We start from the raw sequence: 18,621 nt of genomic DNA on the forward strand, positions 1-18,621 counted from the left end.
TGTACCGCACACCCAGTTGTCGTGTCGCGGAACTCAGACTGTCTTGGCGGAACAGGACTTCAGGACTTTGGAAACTTCCAGTGCGTTGCATCATCATTAGAACAACAGTCAACCTCATGGAGGGTAGATGGGTAGTAAACTGGATATTTCCAATGAATAAAAGGTCAGAGGAATAAAGCTTTTACCATAGGGCTGTTAAATTTCTAATTGAATTTTTTAAGTCGGGGAAGGGTGCTTTTGGAGAGATGACGGTGGCAGTGTATGATTTCTCCTTGTTCCTAAAATCTAATGGCGTAGTCCTTGGCTGTCCCAGAGATGAAGGGGGAGGATGAGCTCTGTGCGGCACCTCCATTTCCTGTCCACCCTCCCCCTCCTGCTCCCCCACCACCATCCTCCCATCCCTCTGTTCTGGGACCGAGGCCCTCTCATCCTCTTCAATAATACGCTTCTCGTGGCCTTGGCGCTGAGGGCGAGGACAAGGCCAGACACAGTCCCTGCCTTCAGGGGCATTCATTTTCGCTGGAGAGGCCTAAGCACAGTCCATCCGGGGAGGTGGAGGTTATCCTGGCCGAGGAGTAGAAGGGAAGAATCTAGAGAGGTGGAGGCCAGAGGCAACCCTGTCAAATACCAAGGACGGTAGGCTGGTGAATCAAGTGAGGCCCGTGGACTCGAGGCTGGAAACACCTGCTGTGTTGATCCCCCCACCTCTGGAGGATCTCAGAAGGCACATCCCACTGCTTTTCCAGCCTCAGCTCACATCTTGTTCAAGAGTCTCCAGCTAGCCCAGCCTCAAGCCCTTGCTTTCGCACTTACTTTATTTATTTTTTTAGGATCTTATGTATTTGTTTGGGAGGGAGAGAGCATGAGAGAGAGAGAGAACACGAGCAGAGCAGAGGGGCAGAGGGACCCTGGGTTGGGGGCGCTGGGCATGCACTCTGTTCCTCGCAGGGGCTGTACCCCTCCCACTACCCAAACTCCCCCTCGGTCCAGCCTCTGCTCCTGGGGCATCCACACCGCATGTGCTGTCCCCCACCCCCCACCCCACCCCCGTGCTCGGCCTCCCTGGCAAATGGAGCCTAAAAGCCTTTTAAAGAAACTGGAAAATCATTCAAGCCAGTTCTTTTTCCATATGTCCGATCTGATCCCATCCTGCTGGAGCGACGGAGGCTGATTGCTTTGCAGTGTCCCCGGCCCAGCGAGGAGCAAGGCAGCCGGCGCCTCTCTTTGGAACTTATCCCGCCTTCCTAACTGTCGGAGGCCCACACCAAGCCCACCGGGTCCCTTCAGGTACCTTAAGCAGAAGGGACATGCCTAGGAGGCCAGGGCAACTCTCTCCCCAGCGTCTTCATTACTAACACTTGGAACAAATCACTTAAAGGCGGGTGACCGGTAGATTTTCCGTGTTTTGTTGTTCTATTTAACAAGTCCTGCCCAGAAGTTCCAGCGCCTTTGTAACCTATTTTATCATTTAGAGAGCCTTATTTGCACCTAACATGACAAGAGAAGTCCTGTGTTACCTCTGTTATTCTCGATAAAATCAATATTTAAAATCTGTAGAGTGCTTTCTCAGGGTGCCCTAGACATTGTGTTCTATGTGGACGGCACCCTGGAGTTGTGCAGTGCACAGCTTGTGCAGCTGAGCTGACAGCCTTGTGCTTTATGGTTTTAAGAGAAATAGGCCCTTTCGCATATATGGTAGTAGTAGTAATGATCAAAACAACCAGCACTACCATTTTTTTTTTAGCATATAAGATGTACCAGGATATATTATACAGTATATTTAATCTTGACAAGAAGTCTCCTTTCATTCTTTTTTTAAGATTTTATTTATTTATTCATGAGAGACACAGAGAGAGGCAGAGACACAGGCAGAGGGAGAGGCAGGCTTCCTGCAGGGAGCCCAATGCGGGACTCGATCCTGGGACCCCAGGATCACAACCTGAGCCAAAGGCAGATGCTCAACCACTGAGCCACCCAGGGGTCCCAAGAAGTCTCCTTTCAAATAAGGAAGCCAAGGCTCAACTTCTTGCCCAGCAATAAGCCATCGGGATTTGAATCCAGTCCTGCTGTCTCCCTAAGCCATGCTCTTTTCCCCTTTTCCCTTTGGATCCAACCATCGTTCTACACATGAGCAAACTGTAGCTCAGAGAGGTTGCACTGCTTGCTCTGAGTCATACAGGGTCTTCTACTCTATGTCACAGAACTTCTAGGAACTTGATAGATGTGTAAGTATGTGGCCTTAAAGGAAAGTCTCAGGGAGACCTAATAATGTTGAACACACACACACACAAAAAATATAAAGCTCAAGCTCTTTGGGGCATCTCTGTCCCTTTACCTTTACTCACACCTCTCTTGGCGTCCTGGGGGAAGGTGGCGTTGGGTGGCAGGCAGATCCCAACAGAGGGGAGCTCTGAATGTATTTCCCATGGGCAAGTGTTTGGTTCTCTTAGGCCAGATTAATTGGAAAGAAAGAACTTAAATGTGAGGTGGGCTCCGGGCAATTCTGGGAAGTGAAATTGGAATTCTGTAGCTGAATAGTTGCATGTTTCCAAAAATGAACGTTTCAGGGGCACGTGAGTGGGTCAGTTGATTGAGCTTCTGACTTCTGATTTCGGCTCAGGTCCTGATCTCAGGGTGTTGAGGCCAAGCCCCAGGCCGGGCTCTGCGCTGAGCGGGGGAGCCTGCTCAAGATTCTCTCTCTCCTTCTGCCCCCCTCCCCTTCTTCTTGCACGTGCACTCGCTCTCTCGCTCTCCGTCTCTCTGAAAAAATAAAGAACATTTCAGATTTTGGGTTCTTATTAAAGAACATGCTCATGTAGAAAATGAACATGATACTGCAAAGTATCAAAAAAAAAAAAAAAAGCAGTAAAATCCTGTTACCCAGAGAGACGAATGGGGTTTGTTGGTTTATTATTTTAAAGATGACAAAGGGAACTTGCTCATTGATTTGTTCCTTGCAGGCTGTCCTGCTGGGGCTGAGCCTACAGGCATTTGTCAAACCTTCTCAGGAAGTAAGTGAGAGAACAGGGAAGATTAGAACTCAGGTTGCATACTAGGGAGCCGGGGCCCCCAGAACCCTAGAATCTAGAGCTGTTCGTAGACAAATTATTCCTTTTTCCTTAATCTTCAGTTAAAAGTCAGGCTCTTCTCTCTTAATTCTGCACTAAAAGTGATTCGAGGGTTTGAAGAACAAATCCTTCATGGTGGGGGTTGGTGCTTATAAATGCTCTGAGGTTAAATGGAATGACATAGATGGACAACAGGGCCAGGGACCAGTGTCTTAGATTTTATGAAGCTTGGCGTGACTGAAGAATTAAGGCAAACCCATTAGATCTGGCTCTGCCCTCCTAGTTGGTGGCTTTGGGCAAAGATTCCACGTGTGCCCAGACCGAAGCTGGCACCAAATACAAGGCAGCCCTAAACTTTCCAAAGGGGAAATCCTCCCACATCATTGGCCAACGTGAGCACAGAAAACATTTTGTTGCATAGACTTAACTGGGATACGCTTGCTCGATGTATGAGTTTAGTTACACACACATATTTAAGATCATTCATGCAATGAATTAATTTATGCAAAATATTTCATCTGTAAGGACCACCTTGTTCCCACTCTCCTGTTTCGTGAACCAGATCTATTCCAACTGTTCACGCGCCTCTTGGTCACCTGTGTCCTCCTGGTCATGAGGGCCACTTATTAGGCGTCCTCACTTCCGCCGGGATTGCTGGGGATTCTCAGGGACCCTGTAGGGGAAGCTGTCGCTGGAAATTTTATCCCAGACTACAAAGTGCCCATCTGCATAGCATTGGTCGGCTCCTGTGTTCTCTGGTCTCTCCAACATAACTACTCACTGTTCTGCTTTTTACAGTGATCCTAAAAGGCTTGCTTATGACAACTTCCAGCATTGCCAATGTGAAGTCGCATCCCCTGGAATAACTAACAAATCTGTGTTCCGTTTCCTCGTCCCCCTTTTGTATCAAGTCGATGATCTCCAGAAGCTTCCAAAGCTAGCGTGGGCGAGGGGTATTTTAGGCTAATGTCTTCCTCAAAACTGTAACACGGTTGTTAAATAAAAAGCAATTTAGAAAGCATTGATGTAACATGGGAGCCGTTGCAGGGATCCTATGATATTGGGATTTCTATTACGAAATATGTATATTTGGTCTTTGTCCCCGTTTCCGGTACAGAGCTCCTAAAACCTCAAAATTTCCTAAGTGATTAGAGCCATAAAGGAGAAATGGGTGTCTTTTGTTATTCCTATAGCAAGCCCCTTCAACCATACCTGAGTTTATATCAATGAGGTGATTTTCGGAAAGTCCCAAGATGACCTTAGGATGGGGGCTGGTTGCTGGAGGAACCAATCAGTCCCACCCCTCTCCCCTGACCTGTCTGACTAGGGGCAGCGGAGAGGAGCTGGAGGGTGAATCGATTGCCAATAGCCAATGATTTAATCAGTCGGGCCTATATAACAAGGCCTCCATAAAAACCCAAAAAGGACATGGTTCAGAGATCGTCCTGGTTGGTCAACATGTGGAGGGGCCTTGAGAGGCCGTGGAAGCTCTGCACCCCCTCCCACGTAACTTGCCCTATGCCTGTCTTCCATCTCCCTGTTGTGAGTTACATCCTTTTTTTTTTTTTTTTTTTTTAAGGTTTTTTTGTTTTTTTTGAGTTACATCCTTTTATGATGAACTGGTCGTGTAGTAAGCAAAGTGCTTTCCTGGGTGTGGTGAGCCACTCTAACAAATCAACCAGAGGAGGGGTTTGTGGGAGCCTCTGGATTTACAGCCAGGTGGTCAGAAGCCCAGGTGACAAGCTGGACTTGTGCTTGGTGTCTGAACTGAGATGAGGGGGGAGGGGGACGGTCTCACGGGGCCGAGCCCCTAACCTGTGGGATCTATCTCCAGGGGGAGAGTGTCAGAATTGAGGTAAATTGTAGGACACCCAGATAGTGTCACAATGGCTTGAAGTGTGGAAAATCCACACATCTGGTGACCAGAAACGTCAGAAGTACTGACTAAGGGTAGTAAAGGGGACACTTTGTATTATTCCTTTATAGTGTGTTTAGTATTTAGTATAGAATTTGTAGGCCCAAAGATGAAGTACTTTCGTCTTGCTAAATTTGGGGGATCACATGAAACGAGGACCACCATCTCTTCCACCATCTTGCCTCTCTTCCAAGTACTTCCCTCTTTTCTGAATGATAATTCCTGGGAAAAATACCTCGTCTAACTGACAGACACATATAGTGGTTAATATCTTTAGACTTTCCATGCCCACGTATAAAACGTAGATAATATAAAATGTGGATAATAGTTGTAATTAACTGTGAACTCCTTGGGGCAGGAATCATCCAAATTATTCATCTTTGTGCTCTATGCCTAGCACAGTGACTGATTCATAGCAAGTACTTAATAAATATTTGTCTGACAAGTGAACGAATCCAAAAGCATTACTCTATTTAAAAGGCATGCATCCACTTCTGTCTGCAGACTGTCTTGACACCAGGCTCTTACGGGTTCTAGGGTAGGACGTAGAGAATTTGGTGCAAATCGCATGATTATTTAGGCTAATGCTTCCCACCCGTGATCCCTAGTACTTCATATACATTGATCTCAAAACCTACGTAAATTTGAATGTATTCAGACAAGATGTTGGGTGGTCTTTCTTTCTTTCTTTCTTTCTTTCTTTCTTTCTTTCTTTCTTTCTTTCTTTCTTTCGACACACAAAGAGAGAGAGAGACAGGCAGAGGGAGAAGTGGGCTCCATGCCGGGAGTCCGACGTGGGACTCGATCCCGGATCTCCAGGATCACACCCTGGGCTGAAGGCAGCACTAAACTGCTAAGCCACCGGGGCTGCCCCCCACCCCTTTTCTTTTTTTAAATTAAGTAAACTCTGTGCCCAATATGGGGCTTGACCTCTGGACCCCGAGCTCAAGAGTCAATTGCTCTACGGACTAAACCAGCCAGGCAACCCAACAAGATGCTGATTTTTAGATGTTGCGGCTCCCACTCCCTCTGGGCATCGCCCCATTGCCTTTGGTTTTGGGACCTGCACTGTGCGACGTTCCAGCTTCAACAGAGAAAGGTTTGCTCTGGGAGAGGACCCTGGGCTTGGGGTGGGGGTGGGAAGTGTCGGGGCCAGGGCACCACACCAGAGAGGGGAAGGGACCCACATATTACTAAGACAACATCTGAAAATAGGGACTAGCAGACAGGAGTGAGCTGGAGTCAAAAAGTCAAGAGTATGGAAGTTGGGTGGCAGTTCCATGGTAGAGAGAAATCGCAAGAAAACTAATAACCAGTCAGAAGAGGGTTGGAAGGGACGCCTGGGTGGCTCAGTGGTTGAGCGTCTGCCTTTGGCTCAGGGCGCGATCCCGGGGTGCTGGGATCAAGTCCCACATCGGGTTCCCTGCAGGGAGCCTGCGTCTCCCTCTTCCTGTATCTCTGCTTCTCTCTCTGTCTCTCATATATGAATAAATAAAAAAATCTTAAAAAAAGAAGAGGGTTGGAAGATCAACATGAAATTTCTATTGACTTAAATAGGTATCACTCCACCACCCCGATTATTAAGAGGACTTTACCATAGCCCTCGTGTGTGTGAGTGTATGCGTGAGAGATGAGTGTGTATCATGAGCTACAGGCCAGCTTCCTGCTCCTGAAAGGTTGAGAGAATGGGATCAACAGAGGAGAAAATACACATCTGCTGAGCCCCGGGAATGCCAGGCACGACAGTGCTCTGGTTCCACGGCCCAACGGCCTAGATGGAAGGCCGGCTCTCCTGCTTACCAGCTGGCTCAGCTTAGCCCCGTAATTAACACCTCTGCTCTCAGTTTTCTCCTTTCCAATGTGGATAATTCTAGTACCCACCTTGTGGGGCTGCTCTGAGGATTGCGTGAGTCAATGCATGCTGCGGTGGTTAAAGAGAGCCACAGAAGCTGTGCTATTCCTCCCAGCAAATGGTCGAGTCTACGTCCCCTCCCCTCGAGTCCGTGACACTAGTTTTGACCATGCGATCAGCAGAATAATGGCCCCCAAAGATGCCCACGTCCTAGTCCCCAGAACCTGTGAATATCTTACGTTATGTGGCACAGGAGGATTAAGGTTGCCAGTCCGCTGACCTTGAGGCCGGGACATCGTCCTGGACTGTCCGGCTGGCCTAACGAAATCACCAGGGTGCTTAGGAGTTAAGAGGGAAGCAGGAGAGTCAGAGTGATGTCTGGGCGGCCACTGCTGGCTTTGAAGATGGAAGGAGGCCACAAGCCAAATAATGCAGGCAGCCTCTAGAAAACAAGACAGGAAAGAAGACGGATTCTCCTCCAGAGCCTTCTGACTGGCTCGGGCCAAGGGATGCTAGCAGATGTGCCACATGCAGAGGCTTTCAAGGTGCTCTCACACGGGGTTTCCCCACTGGGGCTTCTGCACTGGCCTTAAGAAGGCCCGGGAGGCCTGTACTTCTTCTCAAAGAGCGAGAGATGTGTGGAGCAGAGCAACCAGCCTCCCCACGGGCCCGTGAGCCTGGTGGTACAGGCCCAGTGCCTTGTGTCACCGAGGCTGGGGTACTTTTAATGCAGTCGGAGTTGACTAATAAGCCACCTGTAGGTGAGAAAACTGAGGCCCGGCGAGCTTTGTTTAAAAACAAGACAAAGCCCATGGAATGTTCATGAGCAAAAAAGTATCTTCTTTAGAGAGTCATGTGACAGTCCCTGGACCAGTGTCCTAGGGCTCCCAGAGCTAATCATCGCAGGTGACTTCAAATGACAGATCCGTATTCTCTCACAGTCCTGGAGGCTGGAAGTCCAAACTCAAGGTGTGGGCGGGTCATGCTTCCCCCGAAGGCTCTAGGGAGCATCCTCCCCCGCCTCTCCCAGTTCCTGGTGGGTGCCGGCCACCCGTGGTGTTCCCAGGCTGGGGGACGTGTTACTCTAGGCTCCGGCCTCCGGGCTCACCCGGGGGCTCCGTGTGGTCCCCCCTTTCCTTTCTCTTAGCAGGACACCAGGCAGGGGATTTCCTCTCGGGGTGGAATTCCTTCGGGATGACCTCATTGTAGCCGATCACAGACCCAGTTTCCAAGTAATGAGGCATTCTGGGGTTCTAGGGTGGATGTGAGTTTTGTGGGAACACACTTCGATCCAGAGCAGCCCCTCTATTTAATGCTAGGACACTAGGGATATCATTAGGCTATCGTTCAGGTGAGAGCTGCAGGCAAAAATCCAGAGGAAGAAGAGTCCAAACCTCAAGGAAAAAAGGGGTTGGAAAGACTTCGGGTGGAAGGTCAGACCGCGCCTCCACGGACGCGATCCATAAACCTGAGGTTTGGGCCACGGGAAGGCTGTGAGCGCTGTTGCCCTCAGCTGACCCTGAAGGGGAGCACTGCTCGCTTTGAGGAAAACTCTCAAGCCCTTTAGGAGCTCGCATGGAGCACCTTTTAGGAGCACCTTTCGCTAGCCACTTGTTTTCCCGTCCATACCTCTTGTGATGCGCGTCCGTCCCGAGGAGGTCCCCATGGGCGGCGGGGGGCCCCTCGACACCACCTCTCTAACACCCACTATCTCCCGGGAGATTCATTCATGGAGGAAGGTATTTCAGAAGTTTGGGAAAACACTCGCGCCCACGTGAGTCTTGGCAAAGCTACTTCCAAATATGTACAATCTGGCTCTTTCAACATCAGATCTGCGTGTGGACAAGACAAAGCTTGCGGTCCTCAGCTAGTCCGGGGTGCGTGCCAAGTTCAAGAGTCGAGGACACCGGTTCTTGGCCTAGTTGAGCCAACTACAAAACAGAGTGTGAAGCGTTACTACTACCAGAAGTCCTCCTGGACCCTGGGGTCAGGCAGGCCCGGGTTCAAGTCCCGGTTCTGCTACTTGAGCAGTGATGAAACCTTGATAGGGACCCACTCCGAGCTGCAGCTTGAAAATCTAGAGGCTGCTTCCGACACCCCGGCCAGAGGGCTGCTGACACCCTGGCCAGAGGGCTGCTGTGGGGATCACATGGAAGAGTAAAACGTGAAATGCCTGGAACAGCCCGGCTCTGGAGCAGGCCCTCACAGGACATCGCTCCGTTCCGTGGTTCTTACCATCCGCACAGACGCACAGACGTGAGGCCCGTGGAGAGGGTGTTAGCCATGGCTGGTCTCCGCAGTCCCCAGGGCTCAGGATGGCACCTCCTGCTCCCTCCCTCCAGACCGTCCTGGGGCACCTGAGGAGGTGGGGGGTCAGGGAGACCCTGGAGCTGGGAGTTTGGAAGGAGCCTGGACAGTGCAGAGACTAAGGGGCAAACGAAACACAAAAGCTCTGGAGGAAGAAGCTGGTGTATGTTCCTCGGTTCGCGGTGGGCTTTTTGCCCCCTCGTGGGTGGAGGGCCGGGCCGAGGGAGTGGGAGGAGTGAGGGCTTCCTGGTGGAGGCAGCAGGCATGCAGGGGGTGGGGGCGGGAAAGAGGGAGCAGAGACCAGGACAGGCTCGGACAGCGAGGGGAGCCAGGAGAGAGGCCAGGCCCGGGAGGACAAAGGGAGCAGGGCCTGGGCTAAGGTGACCAGCACCGGGCCACCGCACCAGGGCCACCTGGAACAGCAGTCAGGGTCGCAGGCGTGCTTACGTGGCTGCACATCAGCTCAGCTCATCTCGATTACGCTCTGCAAGGCGGTCACGGTCACCGCCCTCACGGAGGCTCGGGGAGGCCTGGTTGCCGGTTGCAGAGGTGAGCCAGTGATGCTTGCCTCCTGGCGTCGCACCCCGAGGACTTCCTCCTACACTGAACGAGGGCGCCCCCAACCCCGACTCTTGCCTGCGACCCCGCCTTTGGAGGACATGCTTCCGTAGCTCAGCCTTGCGCCCCTCTGCACAGAGCCCGTGGCATTTGCCCGTCTGCTGTAGGTGACAGATATTGGGACCGTCCTGCCTCCCCGGAGGTCCTGGCCCAGCGAGGCCTACCCCTTCCTGCCTGTCCCCTGAGGGCCGGGAAAGCACAGGCCTGATTCTGGTGGCGGCGGAGGGAGGGGAGCAGACTGCCCCAACCCCCCAAGTGTATCACTGCTCCTGCTGTCAGGGTGTCAAAAGGCCCTAAGGGGGCAAAGACTAGTGTGCTGTAAATATGGTAGGGAAGAAATTTCGAGAGCAAATGCCAGCTGGAGAAAGAGGTAGGCACCCACGTGAAGTCACACCAAGTGTAAATGACTCTGAGAGCTCCTGTAAATGACAGGGAGGGAGATGAGGGATGAAAAGACCCTTGGGGGGCACCTGGGTGGCTCAGCGGTTGAGAGTCTGACTTCAGCTCATGTCGTGGTCCTGGAGACCCGGGATCGAGTCCCACGTCGGGCTCCCTGCATGGGGTCTGCTTCTCCCTCTGCCTGTGTCTCTGCCTCTCTCTCTCTGCGTGTGTCTCTCATGAATAAATAAAATAAAATCTTAGAAAAAAAAAAAAGACCATTGGAAGGAGGAGGCAGGCAGGAAAGGAGGGCCCGGCTTAATCAGCGTGAACACAGTTCCTCCAACTGGTCCTGCCTGGAAGAGCTGGAGGCCTGTCTTCCAAAACCTCCAGCTCCCGGGGCCAGGACAATGCTGGGGGAGCCAGGGCCTGAGAGAGGGGCGTGGGGGAAAGCAGTTGGACTCATTCACCGGATGCTGATTTGCCAGAAAGGGAAGTGGGGGGTCAGGGACATTATTTCTACTTCCTGGATACATACTCAAACACGGAACAACCGAGTCCTAACAGGACGAGGCAATAAAATAGGCGACCACCCCAGGTGGTACCACACCCAACACATTTCAGAATCGAGTAGGAACTGGTAGTATTTTTCAGGCCTAGCTGCCACCTTAAATATGAAGGACAACAAAGATACCTCAAGAATACTTAAAAAAAAAGAAAAGCCAGCTCCAAAGCTCCAAAAAGATTGAACACAACCTCTTTGCCTTTTATTTATTTATTTATTTTTAAAGATGTTATTTACTTATTCATGGAGACACACAGAAAGAGGCAGAGACACGGACAGAGGGAGAAGCAGGCTCCCCGCAGGGAGCCTGATGCAGGACTCGATCCCAGGACCCCAGGATCACGCCCTGGGCCAAAGGCAGGCACCAAACCACTGAGCCACCCAGGGATCCCCCCTCTTTGCCTTTTAATAAAATTAAATAATTGTGGTACATTTAGACAAAGGAATACTATGCAACCACTAAAGAAAGTAGCCACTTTCCACATAGTGATATAGAACGATCACCAAGAAAAATGTGAAAAAAAGCCAGAGGCGGACTATTCTGGATAATACACTATGTACCTTACAAAATACATTTTTTACTACATTTGTATAAAATAATAACATCCGTATTCTTGCATATGTGCAGATCGTCTCTAGAAGGACACACGTGAACGTGTATGAGCTCCGAGACATCCTGAGGTTCTAAGTTGGGATAGCGACTAGGCCAGTGGGGGGCTGGGGGTGTGTTCCCCACCTGCGTGCGGGTTACCCCATGTGTTCGGCTTATGAACCCTCGTTTGCCTGTCCTTAGGATTCCTGTACTATCCTATGCTACACTCTGATAACAGTTTTCAAAAAAAAAAATGTTTTGGGTAATAAACTAGATGAATCCATGAAATAAATAATTTTGGATAATAATGGAAACAGGACTCCGACCTAGGCGGTCCGGGAGGCTCTCAGCTCCTTTCCCAGCAGATTAGTCCTGAGTGTTACCCACACACCCCATTCAGGACGGGGGTGGGGGGAAGAGGCGCGGAGGGTGGGGGAAGAGGCTTAGGTTTCAACGTTCCCCAATCTGGCCTCATTTACTCTTCCTTCACACTGACCTCAGCCTCTCAGCCTCTTTATCAATTGCTTCAGGACTTTTTTTTTCCTTTCCCCAAACAGATTAAGCCACAGTTGTTCATCTGTTCAACAAAGTCTGCCCGCTGTGCAATCTGTGGCTCTCCGGGGCTGGGGTGTTGAAGAAAACCTGCTGGCTGGGGAACAGAAGGGGAGTTGTTTTATTTCATGCCGGTACTTTTCAATGTGAGCAAGCATATTTCTTGCTAAAAAAAAAAAAAAAAAGAGAGAGGCGAAAACCTAATCTCTCAATCTCTTAAACTGAGAAGAAAAATTGTGTTTAAAACTTACAATTTTCCTCATACAACATGGTAATATTTTTCCTAAAGGCAGGGGATGGGGTGGGTGGGTGGAGGGATGCAGATTGCCCCAGAAAGATAACAATCAAGTTCTCTCCAACCCCATTTTCGGATTCAATCCCAGGCATTCCCTTTGAGGGCAGTCGGGTGTTTGCCCAGGAGGTCCAGAGCGGCAGCCTATACTGACTCACACCCGGGCCGTAAGTAGGACCTCCTGGAGAAAGGGCGGGAAGGAGCCTGGCATGCATTGAAGACCTACTGTGTGCTGGCCACTGTGCTTGGCACTTGCACCATTTTCACATTCAGACCTCTGAAGTAGCCCCCGCTCTTTTGCCCATTTTTATAGAAGGAAACTACCCCTCTGAGTGGTGAGGTACCTCAGCTGAGGTCCTACTCTGTACACACCCCCATACATGGGAGCCTGAAGCCTTGGTTCTTATGGTTCCCTGGAGGCGTCTGCAGGCAGATCTCATGGGGGGGGGGGGGGGAGTCCCATGCATTTGCAGTTAGACGTTGGCTGGGGCTCTAGCTACGTGGAGGCTCCACTGAGCCACATGTCCCAGCACAGCTTTGGCTGAACAGATAAAGCTGGAGCAGTCACTCAAGGTCTCTCAATCTCTACAAAGTGTCCCATGCAGCCTGACAGGGAATGTCCTGAGAGTGAGCATTCCGAGAGGCCAGGGCAGAAGCTGCAAGTCCCCTGTGGCACTAGCCTAGCACTACTCCTACCCCAGGCTCCAGGTCAAGGTGAACCACAGGCCCAGCCTAGAGAAGGAAGATGGGGAATGGAAGCCATCTCTTTTTTTTTTTTTTACTTTATTTATTTATTTATTTATTTATTTATTTATTTATTTATTTATGAGAGACACACACAGAGAGAGAGGCAGAGACATAGGCCGAGGGAGAAGCAGGCTCTCCACAGGGAGCCCAATGTGGGCCTCGATTCTGGGGTCCCGGGTCCCTGAGCCAAGGGCAGACACTCAACCCCTGAGCCCCCCAGGCACCCCTGGACTCCATCTCTTAATGGGAGGAGGAGTGCAAAGAATTTGCAGCCACCCCAAATCTACTGTACCTGGAAAGCGGTAAGGTCCGGATTTGAACCCAAGTCACCTGACTCCTTCCTTGATGGTCACCTTCAGGCTTGACTTGGAACCTGCTCAACTATTGGAAACGGCCCTTACTGTTGCTGGTGTCGGAGAAGGCAGTTAGGTGGCGATACCAACACCACTGAGACGTGCCCCTCGTTAAGGACACCAGCAGGCCGCACCCAGCTCTCTCAAGAGGGCCCCAGTCTTCCCACCACCCACAGGACGCTGCCGTCTTTTCTAACAATAGGGAGTGCCTTCAGAACCGCTGACCCCATGCCTGCAAGGCCTCTGAGGCCGCTAATTCTTCCACCAGAAGATGATGAGCCCTCGTCGAACCCCTGACCCCGGATGCGTAGAGGAGGCGTTTTCCAGAGGCTTTCTAGTAAGTGCCATTTGGAAGCCTGAGCAAAGGTTGGCGAGCTCCAAAAATAACTTTACTGTGGTTCCTTTTCCTTTTCGAAATGAGAGCCCCTGCCACCCACCTTGGCCCCTGTCCCAACAATACTCCAACCGGACACTTACCTTGGTTTGCGCCTGTTGTTGCGTCTTTTGCTTCTCCAGGTTCTTCGGCGGTGCTGTCTGGCACTATGAGACCACGGTGTGATGGGCTTCACCGGGGTGTAAGAGAAGCCCCGTCATCCTGGGCGTGGAGATTTAGTCAACACAGGTCAGTAAGGGAGCATCTATGGAAAATGGAGGCCTTGTCCCCAGAAGGACTGGGGGGTGTTCTATCCCTTTTGCTCCCCTGCAGGGTCTGTTCCTCCCTCAGACCTTGCAAGCCTCGTCTCCTCCCACATTTCTAAGCACCTCTTCCCAGCACCCCCAATCCCTGTGGGGCTCCCAGAACCCCCTTCCTTCTGCTCCCAGGATTCACTGAATTTTAGAAAGATTTCAAATCTGAGGGGAGGAGGCAGCTTAGAGCATCTCAATGCTGCAAATTGGAGAGTTTAAAACCTAATTACTGTCTGCACTCGGCCTCGAAAGGCCTCGGTCGATATTTATTGAATGACTGAGCAAACTTTACATTCACACTGTTGGTAAATAAAAGGATTTTCCTAATAAGCAAATCATTAGACGAGATTTGCAAGAAGGAGTTTAACTTAATTGAAGGGATTCTTCGCCAACCTTTTGTCCCTCCCCCCCCTTCCGAATAATAGGCTTCTTACAATTTTCAAGTGCGCCTCAGGTATGTGTTAAAGGCAAGGCTGAGGCTCGTCTCCAGTGGATGAGATTTCGTATCAGTTCATCTGTGTCCGCACTTCAGGGTACTAAGGGCGAATGTCTTGGAAATGGCCCTTCTCCGAACTTTCCACCAATTCAAATCGGCAGTAACTTCCTCCATCCCCCACACACCCAAAACGTATCCTGGCACAGCAGATCCCAGGAGTACAACTCAGTGTCTCCGTCGGTGCCGTAGAGAGTGAGGGCGGCCGCCTCAGACACGGGCCTTTGAGAATTCAGTGAGATTGGGACAGGAAAATATTTTGACAAATTCGCAATTTTTTTTTTTGTAACAGCGTATTTACTTCCTAGTGCCCCTTGGCCTCCTCCTGACCCGTCTGTGGTGTTTCCTTATCTGGCCTGAAGTCAGCGGCTCTTGCTGCCTCAGGGGAGGAGCGATAAGGCCCAAAAGCCACAGGACTACTTAGCAGTGGTAAGAAGGAGCCCTTTGGCTCTGCAAAGTTTAACACGTCACCTCTGTGGCATAAATACTGAACACAGAGTTCAGAGGACAAGGCAGAGGAGGATTATCGAGGCTATGGAGGCAGGAGAGCCACCAAGCGGGCAGCAGGGTCCCTGAGAAAGGCCTGCCCCGGGGGAGGGCGCGGGGGGGGGGGGGGGGGGCTCTGTCAGGCAGGAGGTGGGAGTGTCAGGATCTCTCCAGGTGCCGGAAACCGTGGCTTGTTCTTGGTCAAGGGGGAGGTGGACGTGAAGTAGAAGCAGAGACGACCGTGGCTTTGAGGTGTGAGCGGAGCACCGACCCAGGCGGCGGCCTGACGGGCCGTGAAGCCTGGCAGTTTGGACTGATGACGTTCATGTGGACATCGGGACCCACCCAGTGGAGGCTACGTCACAGAGCTCAACCCAAGTCAGCCTGAGCTTGGGAAAACCATCCGTCAGGGAAAGCGAGCAGACAGACGCCATCACAGCCCTCAGTCCTGCGCTCCCCTGCGGCCCAGCCTCCCTGCCCCTGCCCCTGCCCCGTGGGTCCCGGCCTTCCCGGTCCCGGCCTTCCCGCGCTGCCTCTCCTAAGGCCCTGTGAAGCTCACTCTGGCCCAAACGCCCTCGGGAACAGCTCCACGGCTTGTGAGGCACCTCCCCTGGCCCAGGGATTTTTTTTTTTTTTTTGCCTTGAATAAATGACATTAAACTCCAATTGTTTTAGTTTTGTCACTTGACAGGATGTAATGGCAGATGCCACCATGGACCGATGGACACCAGAACATTGAATCCCAGCTACTTCCCATCCATCCCCTGGAAACTCAAGACAAAATCTGGTTATAGAGCAGAAGCCAAAGCAACAGAAATGACCTTTCTGACACCCAGCAGAATGGGTGTTAAAAACAGAAGTCGAAACCATTTATTCAATTCTACACATCTCATCCAGACCTAGGGTGAGATTTGCCCCCACTAAGGTGACGATGTAAGTGCTGGTTTATATAATATGTGCTCAATAAATGCTAGTTACTGTTATTTCCCTTGGTCCCAAGACAAGACACTGAGGAAAGTCCTATTACACACTCGAAGAAAGGCCTATTACCAGATGTGAGGGGGATCTGGCTGAGACATGCATCATCCCGCTGATCACCAGGGTGGATTTGGCTGATCTGGCTTAGCTACATGGGTGTCCCCTTCTTCCCTCACGACTCGGTGTGTCCCTCGCAAAGCTGTACACTCAGCTGAAGAGGATGACCCTCCCCCATAGAGAACTATTCTTTAGTCAAGGGCCTAGGACCAGCTGCACTCCCCTGCTGGAAACTCTGAACAAGCTCTCAAGGTCCATTTGTAGGAGAACGTAGGATAGTCAAGCTTCCAAGACTCCAGACACATCTAAATGAGGCACTGCATGTGACATTCTACTTTTCTTTGAAAAAGAAAGATAGAGGGGCATCTGGGTGGCTCAGTCATTAAGCATGTGATCCTTGGTTTTGGCCCAAGTCATGATCTCAGGGTCATGGGATCCAGCCCCGCATCAGGCTCTGAGCTCAGTGCAGAGTCTGCCTGAGGTTCTGTCTCCCTCTCCCTCTCCCTCTACCCTCCCCCTGCTCTCTCTCTCTGTCTTAGGTCAATAAATCTTTTAAAAAGAGAGAGAGAAAGAGAAAGAAAAAAGGGCCTATCACCCTTTCTTAGAGAACCAAGAAGGAAAAGATGGGTCACATTATTCTTACCAAAGGACACTCAGGTTAGTACTATGAGCAGTCATGGTGGGAAGGTGCGCTGTCGGCATCCCAGAGAGGACGGCAATGGAGAGCCTCCACGACTAGGAGGCTAAATTTCCTCCTTACTTGTCTTTTTAAAGATTGACTTGACTACTTACAGTCTTCTACAGAAACCACTGTATAGTCATCAAAGTCAGCTTCCTTTCGGAAACACGGTGAGACTACATTTCCCAGTCCTCCTGGGAAAGCAGGTGGGATCATTCGACCAATTCTGACCAGTGGAATGGGGTAGAAGTAAGATGCTACTTCTTGCTCCCTAAAAGCCTTTCAGGGGATCCTCTGCAACTGGAGCCAAAGTATTCTGAGGACCTAGGAAATAGGCAGAGCCTGGGTTCCTGAGAAGCCCCTTGGAGAAGAGCCATAGAAGTAGGACACTTGGGTTGGACTATTCCTAAGTGAGAAATAAACTTTCCTTGGGTTAAGCCATTGATACGTGCTGGCTGTTTGACGTAGCAGTCAACTCTAATACACATCGTGTGTGTTAGGGTAGGAGTACTGAGTTCCTTCCTAAAGTGATTGTGGCTCCCTACCTTGGACTCCCTTGATCGACCCTGCTACTGCATTCGGCCTTTTTAGCAACCTTCCCGAAGGTCCGAGAGTGGGTAAGTACAACAGTAGCTTGCTTGCCTTGTTCCTTGGAATTAAGGCACTTAAGGGAGTGCACATGAGAAAGTTTCATTGTAGGAACTTAAACATCCTAGATTGAGGGAATTTTAGTAAATGGAAGGTGCATTTGTAGTCATCTGGTTCAATCATTAAAATAAAGGAGAAGGAAACCGTAGCCTTTGAGGCAAAATACTGACGTAGGGCTATAGGCTGGATTGTACTAGAACCAGTCAGCTCCCGCTTTTTTGGAGCTCCCTCCAAAATGCCTATTGATGCATCTGGACGTCCAGCGCAGCATCGTATTCAGAACTCAAGCTTTAGAGTCGGACCAAACTGGGTCAAGGTTCTGGCTCCCCTTCCTACAGGGATACAATTTTACATCTCTAACCATCTCTGACCTGGTCTGTAAAATGGAGAAAATGATGGCAGTACCTTCCTCTCAGGGTCGTCACAGCCACTACACAAACTAATGCTCGCGGAGTGCTTAGCACACATCTGACCCTAATAAAATTTTGTTAGGGTTCTGCCATTATTTAAAAGAATACTGAACTTGTATGAAAACAATGCCGCAGGCTTCACAGAACAGCATTCCACACAGCTTGAGGATTACTTATTTTGTGAACAGAACTCGGCATTTTCCACTCATGCTTTTGAAGGAGATCAAGAACATGCTGCTTGGCCCTATCGATTATTTTGAGCTGAAGGCACTTGAAAAACAGCAGAGGCAGGGAGGGGCTCTCTCTGAACTGCCCTCATCTTTCTAAACTCAGAGCCTCTGAAAGGGTCTCCATGGTCCTAAGTCCCCAACCCGGGAGATTCATCAACTCTAGCGACTCCCACCCCAGGAGAGGAGACTACAAGTCCACACCACACCCTCACACCTCCCATCCGTTCTTCTGAGGGCCCGTTCATCCTTCCCAATCATTTACCCTCCCCCACGTGACCTGCATCTCCCCCCTCTTCTCCATTAAGATGGTACATAGGTTCTCAAATCTCATCTTTTTTTTTTTTTTTTTCAGGTATTTGCTTTTTTTCCCTCTCGGATGCCCTTGTCCATGTAATATTAAAAATTAATAAATGTGTTTATCTTTTCTCCAGCTAATCTGCCTCTTGTCGTTGATTTCATTGACCCCACTATCAAATCTAGGAGGGTAGAGGGAAAGAGTTTCCTCTTCTACGCTTTATTTGGGGCATCGATTCCTTTCTTTATATGCCTGACTCCCTCCTCTACCAGATGGTAAATTTCTTGTTATCTTCTTTCTTTCTCTTCCCTCGGGGCAATGACTTGTACAAAATTGGTGCTCCCTTGAAGCTTGCTGGGGAGCAGAGCCTAGCAAGGGAAAGAAGAACATAAAAAACTTGTGAGTCTCTAATACCCCAT

The 18,621-nt window shown here is 50.3% G+C and overlaps 1 long non-coding RNA gene across 2 annotated transcripts; it reads right to left on the reverse strand.

Annotated features, from left to right (window-relative positions):
- Positions 1 to 1,818: 1,818 nt before the first annotated feature.
- LOC112673664 (uncharacterized) lies at positions 1,819 to 15,020 on the reverse strand. 2 transcript variants are annotated; one of them, XR_004819233.2, is made up of 3 exons: positions 14,361 to 15,017; positions 13,717 to 13,834; positions 1,819 to 2,760 (listed from the first exon to the last, which is right to left on the reverse strand). It is a non-coding gene; the product is annotated as an uncharacterized LOC112673664 (long non-coding RNA). The 2 variants fall into 2 exon arrangements; XR_003144967.3 differs by lacking the exon at positions 1,819 to 2,760 and adding an exon at positions 10,829 to 11,944 and having other exon boundaries at positions 14,361 to 15,020.
- Positions 15,021 to 18,621: the final 3,601 nt, after the last annotated feature.

The sequence above is a fragment of the Canis lupus genome, chromosome 10 (genome assembly GCF_003254725.2).
Source record: "Canis lupus dingo isolate Sandy chromosome 10, ASM325472v2, whole genome shotgun sequence".
Classification (NCBI taxonomy): domain Eukaryota; kingdom Metazoa; phylum Chordata; class Mammalia; order Carnivora; family Canidae; genus Canis; species Canis lupus.